Source organism: Lemur catta, chromosome 2, assembly GCF_020740605.2.
Source record: "Lemur catta isolate mLemCat1 chromosome 2, mLemCat1.pri, whole genome shotgun sequence".
In the NCBI taxonomy this organism is placed as follows: Eukaryota; Metazoa; Chordata; class Mammalia; order Primates; family Lemuridae; genus Lemur; species Lemur catta.
The window spans coordinates 120,355,135-120,366,211 of NC_059129.1; the positions used below are offsets into that span (position 1 = coordinate 120,355,135).

Sequence of the window (11,077 nt, forward strand, 5' to 3'; positions counted from 1 at the left end):
TCCCTACGGGGAAAAAGCAAACGAACCAACCAGAGTGTGTATTCCATATAGTTGGGCCGCCTCTATTCTAAAATGAGTACAATTTTTTCCTACTAGAAGTAAGAAAGGAAGCTCATGTAAACACACAAAAGGTGAGGAGTACCTCAACCGAAAGACACAAAAGTGAATTAGAAAGTTAGAGGTATTTTTCATAGGGGGTACATGAGGTGGCGGTTGTAATCACTGAAGCCAGACACTAGTTCGCTGGAAATGAATTAACCGATGGGAAGCACCTGGCGTCAGAAAAATAATTACAAGAATGATAATGAAAATTACGGAAGCGTGGTGGAGTCGCCAGAGTATGACCTCTGGGGGGAGATGCCTGGGTTTCAAGCCAGGGCACTTACTAGCTGTGTGTGACTTTGGATGACAAGGTCAGTCTCGCCACCTGTACAGCTGGGGTTATACTCCTTATCTTGTGGGGCAGCTGTGAGCATTGGTGATAAGGCGTGTGAGTACCTGGCACGTGAACGTCATGGCTGCTACCTTATTACTCCCACACTTAAACAATTTTCTGACAAAGAATGTTTCATTTATCTTCACCTTATTTACTATTGGGGAAGGGTTAAAGTTTGGGGACTGGGAAATGCTTGATTGGAAGCCAAAGCAAAATAAAAGACTGAATTACCACCTTGTGCCAGGCATTGTATATTTAAAGATGAATGAGCCCCATCCAGCCTCTGCCCTCAAGCAGCACACCTCCTTCTACCAGATAAAACCAACACTAACTAATAATTTACTATAGTACAGGAATGGTGGCTCAGGTCACACTTGTAATCCCAGCACTTTGGAAGGCTTAGGCAGGAGGATTGCTTGAGGCAAGGAGTTTGAGACCAGCCTGGGCAACATAACAAGACCCCATCTCTACAAAAAATAAGAAAGAAAAATTAGCCAGGCGTGGTGGTGCACGCCTGTAGTCTCAGTTACTAAGAAAGCTGAGGCAAGAGACTTGATTAAGCCCAGGAGTTTGAGGTTGCAGTGAGCTATGAACGTGCCCCTGCACTCTAGCCCATTCAACGAATGAGACCTACTCTCTTAAAACAACAATAAAAATAATAATAATAATTTACTATAATGCAATGGCTTATATAGAAACATATTGGAAGAACTGGTTTCTTGGGCGAAATGGGTCCTGGACGGCTTCCAGAGGAAGTGATGTTATCTTGGGTCTTGAAGATTATGTAAGAATTCCTGGGCAGCAACTAATAGAAAGATCCTTTAGAAAGTGGCCTTACAGAATCTTTAGGATCTAACCACTGTCAGCCTTTCCAATCTCATTTAACTCTATGTTCTCTCTCCAATCTAACATCAAATTGTAGAGGGGGACTTTCTTGAGTTATTTCTTCGATGACTACGTTTCCTTTTTTGCTCTCTTTATACAGATGTTGGGTCACTCAAACTGATCCTCTTACTTATTGCTATTTTTAAAATTTTTTACATATTTTTTACTCTTTTTTTTATGTCAGGAGAGAGCTTGAACACAGTCCTCCATTACCACAAATTATGCAGTTGAGTTTCCCACATTTGGGGAACACAGGGGTGAGCATATGGGAGTGCAATGGATACACCTCCCCCTGGCAAAGTCACCTTTGTGATCGTGGTACCTCCCTGCCAGGTGACTTATTGCTTTTTTCTTCTTCTCCTTTTCCTCTCTATCTCTTTTTCTCCATCTCCATCTTATAGGAAGTTTTCACAAATTTGTCTTGCAATCTTTCAACTGTATTTTTCATTTCTGTTGTCCTCTATTTCCCTCTCTCTCCACTGCCATTCCCTTCCCCCATTAGCAAACATTCTTGCATGTTTAATGCAAATCTTTTTGTATGTATGTCTTCAAAAATATGTATTCTTGTTTTGTGTCCATCTATTTTTAATTTATATAAAGGCTATTCATATTCCTGACCTCTGCACTTCTAATCTCTAGCTTCCATCCTCCCTCCAAATGATCAGTGTTACAATCAAATATATTATTGTGTTAGTTTTCTGTGGCTGCTGTAAAAAATCACTGCAACTGTTGTAGCTTAAAACAACTAGGTCCTGTAGGCCAGAAGTTCAACATCAGTTTCACTGAGCCAAAACCAAGGTGTCCGCAGGACGGTGCTCCTTCCAGAGGTTCTAGGACAGACTCTGTTTCTTGCCTCTTGCAGCTTCTGGTGGTTGTTGGCATTCTTTGTGCCAACATTATTCTGATCTCTGCCTCTGAAGTCACTTTGCCTCCTCTTTTCTGAGTGTGTAATCTTCCTTTGCTACTCTCTTGTAAAGATATTTTAATTGCATGTAGGGCCCACCTGGATAATCCAGGATAATCTCATCTCAAAATCTTCCATTTAATCACATCTGCACAGACCCTTTTTTCAAATAAGGTAACATTTACAGGTTCTAGGGTTTAGGATGTGAATATATCTTTGGAAGCCATTACCAGCCTACCACAATTATATGTTCATAGTTTTATATGATCATTTAGACATATATACACATATGGAACATTTTTCTTTTCAAACTAAAATGGAATAACATGGTCTCTGTTCAAATGCCACCTCCTCAGAGAAAGTCATTCATATCTCCTTATTCAAAATACAGCCCCAGTCACCCTTTGTCCTTTCACCCTTCTTTATTTTTCTTCCTAGCATTTGTATCAGTCAGTTGTAAAAGAAACAACTTTGGCTAATTTAAGCAGAAAATAAATTTATCATAGATTATTAGGTAAAATATAGAATCACCAGGAGGATCATGTACAACACATAGAGGCTAGTTACCTAACATCACACCATCAGAGTGGTCTAGTATACATGCTACTGTGACCCTGCTGGACATAGATCAGCAGCACATGTTGCTAACATCACTGGAGCCAGGCACAAGACACTGTAGTTAGAGCCTCATCCTTACTCCCCTGGAATACTGCCACCCTCACCAGAAGAGATTTTAGGTAGTGCTAGCTTCTTCCACTCACTTGCTTCCATTGTTTATCAAGACTTGGTGTGTTTGAAGTCAGGTCATAAAAATGTTCCAACTTTGTTCTTCTTTTTCAAGAGCAGTTTTAATAGTCTAGGTCTTTCATTTTCCATAAAAATGTCAGAATCAGCATTCAATTTCTCCCAACAACCTGGTGGGATTCTTACTGGGAATTCTTTTTTACTCTATAGATCAATTTGGGGAGAACTGACATGTAATCATTACTGAGTCTTTTAATCCATGAACATGGTATATCCGCCCATTTATGTAGATTTTTAATTTCTTTCAGAAATGTTTCACAGTTTTCATTGTAGAGTAGTACATGCATTATGCTAAATTTATTCTTAAATATCTTAATTTAAGAAATTATTAAATTTGATTTTTTATATTTAAATTTCCAATCATTTGCTGATTATATATAAAAGTAAGTTAGTGCATCCTGCAATCTTGCTAAATTCCCTTATTAGTTCTATTAGTTGTTGTATAGATTCTTTTAGATTTTCTACATAAATTATCATGTCATCTGTGAATAGAGTTTTACTTCTTCTTTTCAGAAATTTATGCTTTTGTTTCTTTCACTTACTTTATTGAACTGAGTAGGATGACCAATAAAATGTTAAATAGATATGGTGAAAACAAAAATCCTCACTTTGTTCCCAGTCTTAGGGGAAAACATTTGGTCTTTCACCATCAAGTATGAGGTTAGCTGTAGATTTTTCATATGTGTCTTTATCAGATTAAGGAAGTTTCTTTCTATTTCTAATGTGTTGAGGACTTTTTAAAAATGAATTGGTGTTAAATTTTTATCAGATGGTACTTTTGTATTTATTGTAAATGATTTTTCTTCTTTATTTTGTAATATGATAAATTATACTGATCTATTTTCTAATGTTAATATAACCTTGCATTCTTGATATAAATCCCACTTGGTCAGGATGTATTCTCTTTTTTATATTAATATATTGCTGGATTCAATTTACTAATATTTTGTTAAAGACTTTTGTGTCTATGTTTATGAGTAATGTTGATATGTAATTTTTCTTTTCCTTTCTTTTGTCTGGCATTGGTATCAGGGTAACTCTGGACTCGTAAAATAAGTCAAAACCTTTCTCTTCCATATTTTCTGGAAGAGTCTGTATAAGATTGATGTTATTTTTTCCTTAATTATCTGATAGAATTCAATGAAACTATCTGAGCCTGGATGTTTGTATCTAGGAAGGTTGTTAATAACAAATTGTTCACTTACTAGGTATATTGGTATTAAGATTTCCTCTTTTTATCTTGTGTTAGATTTGGTAAATTATAAATTTTTAAGGAAATTTTTCATTTAATCTAAATTGTCAAATTTACTGACATAAAACTTTTTCTTATATTCCTTTATTAAATTTTTAATGTCTGTAGGATCTGTTATGATATTATCACTTTATTCCTAACATTTTAAGTTTGTGTTTTCTTCTCTTTTTCTGAATCAGTGTATGCAATGGACTGAATGTCTGTGCTTCCCCTTTCTCACAAATTCATATGTTGAAACTGTAATCTTAACATTACGGTATCTGGAGGTAGGGCTTTTGGGAGGTAAGTAGGTCTTGAGAATAGAGCCCTCGTGAATTAGATTAGTGCTCTTATATAAGAAGCTAGAGAACTAGTTAGCTGTCTTTTCACCATATGATGATATAAGGAGAAGTCAGGAGTCTGCAACCTGGCAGAGGTGCCTCACCACACCAGAACCCAAACATGCTGGCACCCTGATCTCAGACTTCCAGTTTTCATAACTGTGAGAAACAAATTTCTATTGTTTGTAAGCCAACCAGTCTACGGTATTCTGTTAATCACAGCCCAAATTGATTAAGACAGTGTAGCTATGGGTAATGAATATTGTCAATCTTTTGAAAGAAACAACCTTTAGCTTTTTAAGTTTTCTCACTTATTTGCCTGAGAGAATTTGAGACAATGATTTTTTTCAGTTATTTTCTTAATCATTGATTTCTGCTTTTATCTTCTTTTTCCCCTTCCTTCTACTTTCTTTTGGTTCACTTTGCCCTTATTTTGCAAGCTCCTTATAGTGGAAGCTTAGATCATTGATATGAGCTCTTTCCTCTTTTATACTATTGGCATTTAAGATTTTAAATTTCCTTCTAAGCACCGCTTTAGCTACATCCCACAAATTATCATTCAGTTTGAAATATTTTCCAATTTCCTTTGTATTTTCTTCTTTTATTCATGGGTTAATAAGTGTGTTTGTATAATAATGTCCAATTACTTGGAGATTTTCTAGTATCTTTATATTGATTTCTAACTTCATTCTATTATGGTCAAAGAACTATTCTGGAAGAATTCAATCTTTTCATATTTATTTTATGGCCCAGCATGCATTCTGTCTTTGTAAACAGTACCATGTGTACTTGAAAATAATAATGTTCTATAGTTGTTGGATATAGTGTTCTATAAAAGTCAATTAGGTCAAAGTGATAGTTTTGTTCACATCTTCTGTAGCTTTACTTATTTGATCTAATTGTTCTATCAATTGCTGAGAGAAGAATTGATGTGCTAGGGGTGTGCATATGTATATTTATTCTTCTTAGGGTTATACTGAATCTGTAAATTTATGTGTTTCACCAAATTTGGGAAACTTTTGGATATTTTTCTTCAAATATTTTTTCCACCTCACTCTTTTTTCTCCTTCTGACACTCTAGTTGCATACATACTATACATATGAATTCTATTAATAATTGTGTATATGTTAGATCTTTGGATTTTGTCCCACAGTTCATTGCAGCAGCTTTATTCATTTTTTGCAATTTTTTTTCCTCTTTGTTCTTCAAGTTGGATAATTTCAGATTGATGTATCTTAGAGTTTACTGATTCTTTCAGAGTCTCAATCTGCTGCTGAGCCCTCCCAGTGAATTTTTTATTTCTCAGATTTTTACTTTTCAGTTCTCAAATGTCTGACTCTTTTGATAGTTTATATTTTTACTCTTTGTTCATTCATCATGAGCATTTCTTTTACATTCTTGAACATATTTTTAATAGCTTCTTTACAATTCTTGTCTGCTATTCTAACATTTGATCATCTTGGGATCCTTGTCTCTTGAGTATTAAGTCATGATAATTTGGATCATATCAAGCCATTGTTAATGATACATTGCAGAGATTCTAGATTCAGTTATATTCTTCCAAAGAATATTAATTTAAAAAAAAGTTTTAGCCGAGAGTTAACCTGCCTTGACTCAAACATTACAATTTGTTTCCCCAGTTATGGGGAAAGAAGCAGTTGAAATCTCTGTGCATTTTATTTAGCCCTAGCTGTTGCTTAGAGTCTACCCCATGATGTGTAGTTAAGGGGTGAGCCAGAGATTTAGGTAGAGTTTATACACATAATTTTGATCTCCCCCTCTCCAGCTCTCTCCTTTCTGGGACTTCCCTCCTTCCCGCAATTTCCAGCACTGTGGTTTTTGCTCTAAACTGTGTTCTCTGATTTTTAAGGCAGTAAAACTGAGGAACTCCGACTATTAGCTGTTCCATGTGGCACTGACTAGGAGTGCCCTCATGCTAAAACCCATAAAAATGAGAAATCAGTCAGTGCCATTTCTTCCTCCCAGTGTTGGTCCCCAACCCCACCCCCAAGCTCTTTCTGCTTTTGGTCACTCTCTAGTGTCTTCAGATAGCTGTTTTTAACATTTTCAGTTACATTTGTTATCAACAAGGTTAGTCTTGCACAACCTCCCAGTAATTAATATTTGCTGTATTTTATTAAACTAATAATCTGTGATGGATTGGATGAAAAACCCTCAGGTAGATAGTTACACAGTCAGTTTGAGAAGCAGTGCCTATAAGACTTTGATGAGTTTCCTGGAACCATCCTATTCCTACCATTCTCCAGACCTGACTGCTCAGCAAACTCTTCTATCCTCTCAGCCATCTAGTACCTTTCTAATAAGTTCATTTTTTAAATGTTGGTGATAGCTCATTCTGTTGCATGCAAAGAATTATAGTTGATAAAGTATTATCCACATTTTCCACAATGAGCATGCTTACTTGTCCTATTTAAAAAGCAACAAATGTCATTTCCAAATAAAAAGACCATCTGTAAGCTGGAGACACAAGAGGGAAGCTGGCAGTAGGTACAGCTCAGTGTCATGTGGCTGAAGTCAGGTGAAATCAGAAAACAAATGTGTCAGACAGCACAGATTTTCACCATTTATTAACAGCTAAACTTGTTTCAAAATAGTGACATAGAATGCCTAAACCAAAAAAAGTGCTTAAGGCTATCTCGTTCAATTTCCTATTTCATTTTGCAGAGGAAGCACTTGAGGCCCAGAGACTGGAGGTCTCTTGATCAAGGTTAGAGAGTCAGAACATGATAGAAGGGAGAATCTATATCAAAGAATCCTTGAATAAAAGTCAGCCCTTTACATATTTATTTTTGGGGTTAGACAAGTTATATGAGTAGGACTTTTTTTTTTGATAATGTAGCTTCAGTTCTCAGGATAGGAGTGATACTGGCTTCATTCTAATGATTCTCTAATAAGAAGTGCGATTATCAAACATATTTTCATAGCATCAAAAATCCATTTTCAATGTGGTATGAAATACTCACATTTTAAAAGGAAGGAAATCCTGTCACATGCTACCTGGATATACTTTGAGGACATTATGCTAAGTGTCATAAAATAAGCCAGTCATAAAGAGATAAACATTGTATGATTCCACTTATATGAGATATTTAAAGTAGTCAAATTCATAGAAGCAGAATGAATGATGGTTGCCAGGGACTAGTAGGAGAGAAGAATGGGGACTTGTTTAATGAGTACAGTTGCAGTTTTGCAAGATGAAAATGTTCTGGAAGTCTGTTACATGATAATGTAAATATACTTAACACTACTGAATTGTATACTTAAAAATGGTTAAGATGGTAAATTTTGGTTTTTATTACACAATTAAAATAAAATTATGTACTAAAAAAAGAATCCCATTTTCAAAAGAAATGTTACTCAGGTAACAGCAGAGCTACTCTATAGGAAGCAGCATTGGGGGCTGGAATCCCACACACTCAGGCCCTCCTTGTATCCCAAAGGAACAAATTTAGTGTCAATTTAGACTTTGCTCTATCAGCTACTACTCTTTATTTTACTTATAAATTACTGTGTTGCTGGTCTTTAATTAGTCTATTTATAAACTGTAAGTATTATCTCTAATTATCGTCCACAGTATGTTAGTTCCCACAGCCCTATAGTAAGCAGTTACAGCACCCAAACAGCTCTGGGTAGCTTCTTCTAGAAGCAATAAAAACAAGTAAAGAAACATTCTTGGTAAGAATTATGAGAACTTGGATGAGAATTACACAAACCCTTCAAAATATAAAAATTATTGGCATAGGTTTCATACTTAGCTATATAATAATCTAGCTCCATTCTCCCCCACGACTTTTTTTTCCCCTTAATAAACTGGGTTTTGAAATTAAAGTCTTTACATATTAACTTCACAAGCTACTACCAACAGCCTTTATTACTTTATTCCACTCGTACTCGTCCACCTACTTTCTTATTTTCTTTTTTATTTTTTTCCCTTACCAATTCTTCTTCTCCTTTGATCCTTCCTTTGACATAATGGGATTCTATCCAAACCTTTCTTCAACTGTGAGTAATTTTTCTTCAGCATGCTTGAAGCTACATTCTATAATAAATGAAGGTTAGAACTATATATTCCTGAGCTGCAGCAGGATAATATTTTTTAGTTTTTTCTCCTATTTCTTAGCATTCATTTCCACCCATTGTATTTAATTTCTACCCCTAAAGGTAGGGACGTTTTAAAAGTTTTCAAATTAAAAGTGGTTTGGCCGGCGCGGTGGCTCACGCCTGTAATCCTAGCCCTCTGGGAGGCCGAGGCGGGTGGATCGCTCGAGGTCAGGAGTTCGAGACCAGTCTGAGCGAGACCCCGTCTCTACTAAAAATAGAAATAAACTATCTGGACAACTAAAAAAATATATATAGAAAAAATTAGCTGGGCATGGTGGCGCATGCCTCTGTATTCCCAGCTACTCGGGAGGCTGAGGCAGTACGATCGCTTAAGCCCGGGAGTTTGAGGTTGCTGTGAGCTAGGCTGACGCCACGGCACTCACTCTAGCCGGGGCAACAGAGCGAGACTCTGTCTCAAAAAAAAAAAAAAAAGTGGTTTTCAGGGATGCTCAAAGCCTCCAGCTAACTCACAACAGACATTAATTTATGACAGTAGTTGTCAACATGGTTCTCCTTTAACTATGACATGTATTCCACAGGCTTCTTTAATTTTATTTCATTCAATGAATTCATTTTAGTGCCTCCAATATGCAAGCCACTGTTTTAAGTGCTGTATGGTTTAGGAGAGGAGAAAGGTAATATGCAAGGACCTTTCCATATATTTTCATATGAACTTCTTTATAAGGTAAATTACTTTACAGAGACAATGGTAAACACTTGAAACAACCATCTCATTTAATCCTCACAACACTATTATAGCATTATTACCATTTTACTGGCTCAGAAATGTAAATAACTTGCCAAAAGCCACAAAGTGAGCTGAAATTTTTAACTCAGCTCAGGTGGGTCCTGACCACTCCAAGATACAAAATCTTTAATATGCCTTGGCTCAGCTTTTCTTCCCATCTTTGGTCTTTCAAGAAAGTTTTTTACAGTTCAACTCAAAGATCCTTTCTATCATTTAATCTGTTCTACATTTCCTCTTTCTTTGGCATCTGTTACGAGTTGAACTGTGTTCCCACAAAACTCATATGTTGAAGTCCTAACTCCCAGCACCTCAGAACCAGACCTTATTTGGAAAAGGGTTGTTGCAGATGTATTAATAATTAGTTAAGATAAGGTCAGACTGGAGCAGATGGGCCCCTAATCCAATATGACTGGTATTCTTTCTTTATTTTTTAGAGATGGGGTCTTCCTATGCTGTCCAGGCTGGAATGCAGTGGCTGTTCACAGGCATGATGATAGCTCACTGCAGCTTTGAACTCCAGGGCTCAAGCCATCCTCCTGCCTTAGCCTTCCAAGTAGCTAGGACTACAGACATGCACCACCATGCCCAGCTTTTGGTATTCTTATAAAAAGGAAAAATTTGGACACAAAGCCAGACATGCACACAGGGAGAATGTCATGTGAAGATCGGAGTTATGCTAACACAAGTCAAGGAACAACAAGATTGCCAAGAAACCTCCAGAAGCTAGGAAAGAGGCATGTAACAGATTCTTCTTCACAGCTTCAGAAGGAACTAACCCTGTCCACATCTTCATTTCATACTTTTAGCTTTCAGAACTATGAAATGTTCAATTTCTGTTGTTTAAGCCACCCAGTTTGTGGTGCTTTGTTATGGCAGCCCTAGCAAACTATATAACATGTACACTTAGATGATTCGGAAATCCAAATTTCTACCGCTCTCTCTTTTTCTGCCTAACAGCAACATTCCCTTTCTCCATCTATGCAACTTTTTAGCACAGTGAGATAGAGCCAGTTGTATCATTGCCAAATGTGAGATGTAAAGAGTCATCTTTGAATTCCCAGAGATCTCCCTCCCACATTTGGGCAATCATTTAAATGGCTGAAGGGTTAGGGACAGGGGCTTTGAAGTCCGTTGGGCTTAAATACCAGCTTCCACATTTATTAGCTGTGTGATCTTGGGCAACTCTCTAAGCCTTGGTTTCGTTTCTTGCCATAGAGAGCTAGTACTGGCACTAGCACATAGGGTCTCTATGACAGTCAAGGGACAAAATACATGATCAGAATTTAGCATGTTACTTGGGATGTGGACAATGCTAAACAGAATTACCTACCATTATCATTATTGTTCCTAAAACAAACTGTAGAATACATTTATTTTTCATATGTATTTCAGACTCATATTTGTGTATACTATGTAAGAGTTATAATCTGCTGGTGTAAGAGTGACTGGGCACTAACCTCTGTTTAGTATTGTCTCCCACCTTTGCCAATACCTCAAATTGAGAGGAAGTAATCCCAAAAAAGTGAACTCAGAGAATCTCTATGAAAGAATCTTTGTTTCACCAGTGTGCCCTTTTAACTTCCTTTGCTGGGGGGGGGTGTTAGA

The 11,077-nt window shown here is 36.6% G+C and overlaps 1 non-coding gene across 1 annotated transcript; it reads right to left on the reverse strand.

Moving 5' to 3' along the window:
• Nucleotides 1–1,502: 1,502 nt before the first annotated feature.
• On the reverse strand, nt 1,503–1,662 carry LOC123633577. The gene has a single exon (XR_006733625.1). It is a non-coding gene; the product is annotated as a U1 spliceosomal RNA (small nuclear RNA).
• Nucleotides 1,663–11,077: the final 9,415 nt, after the last annotated feature.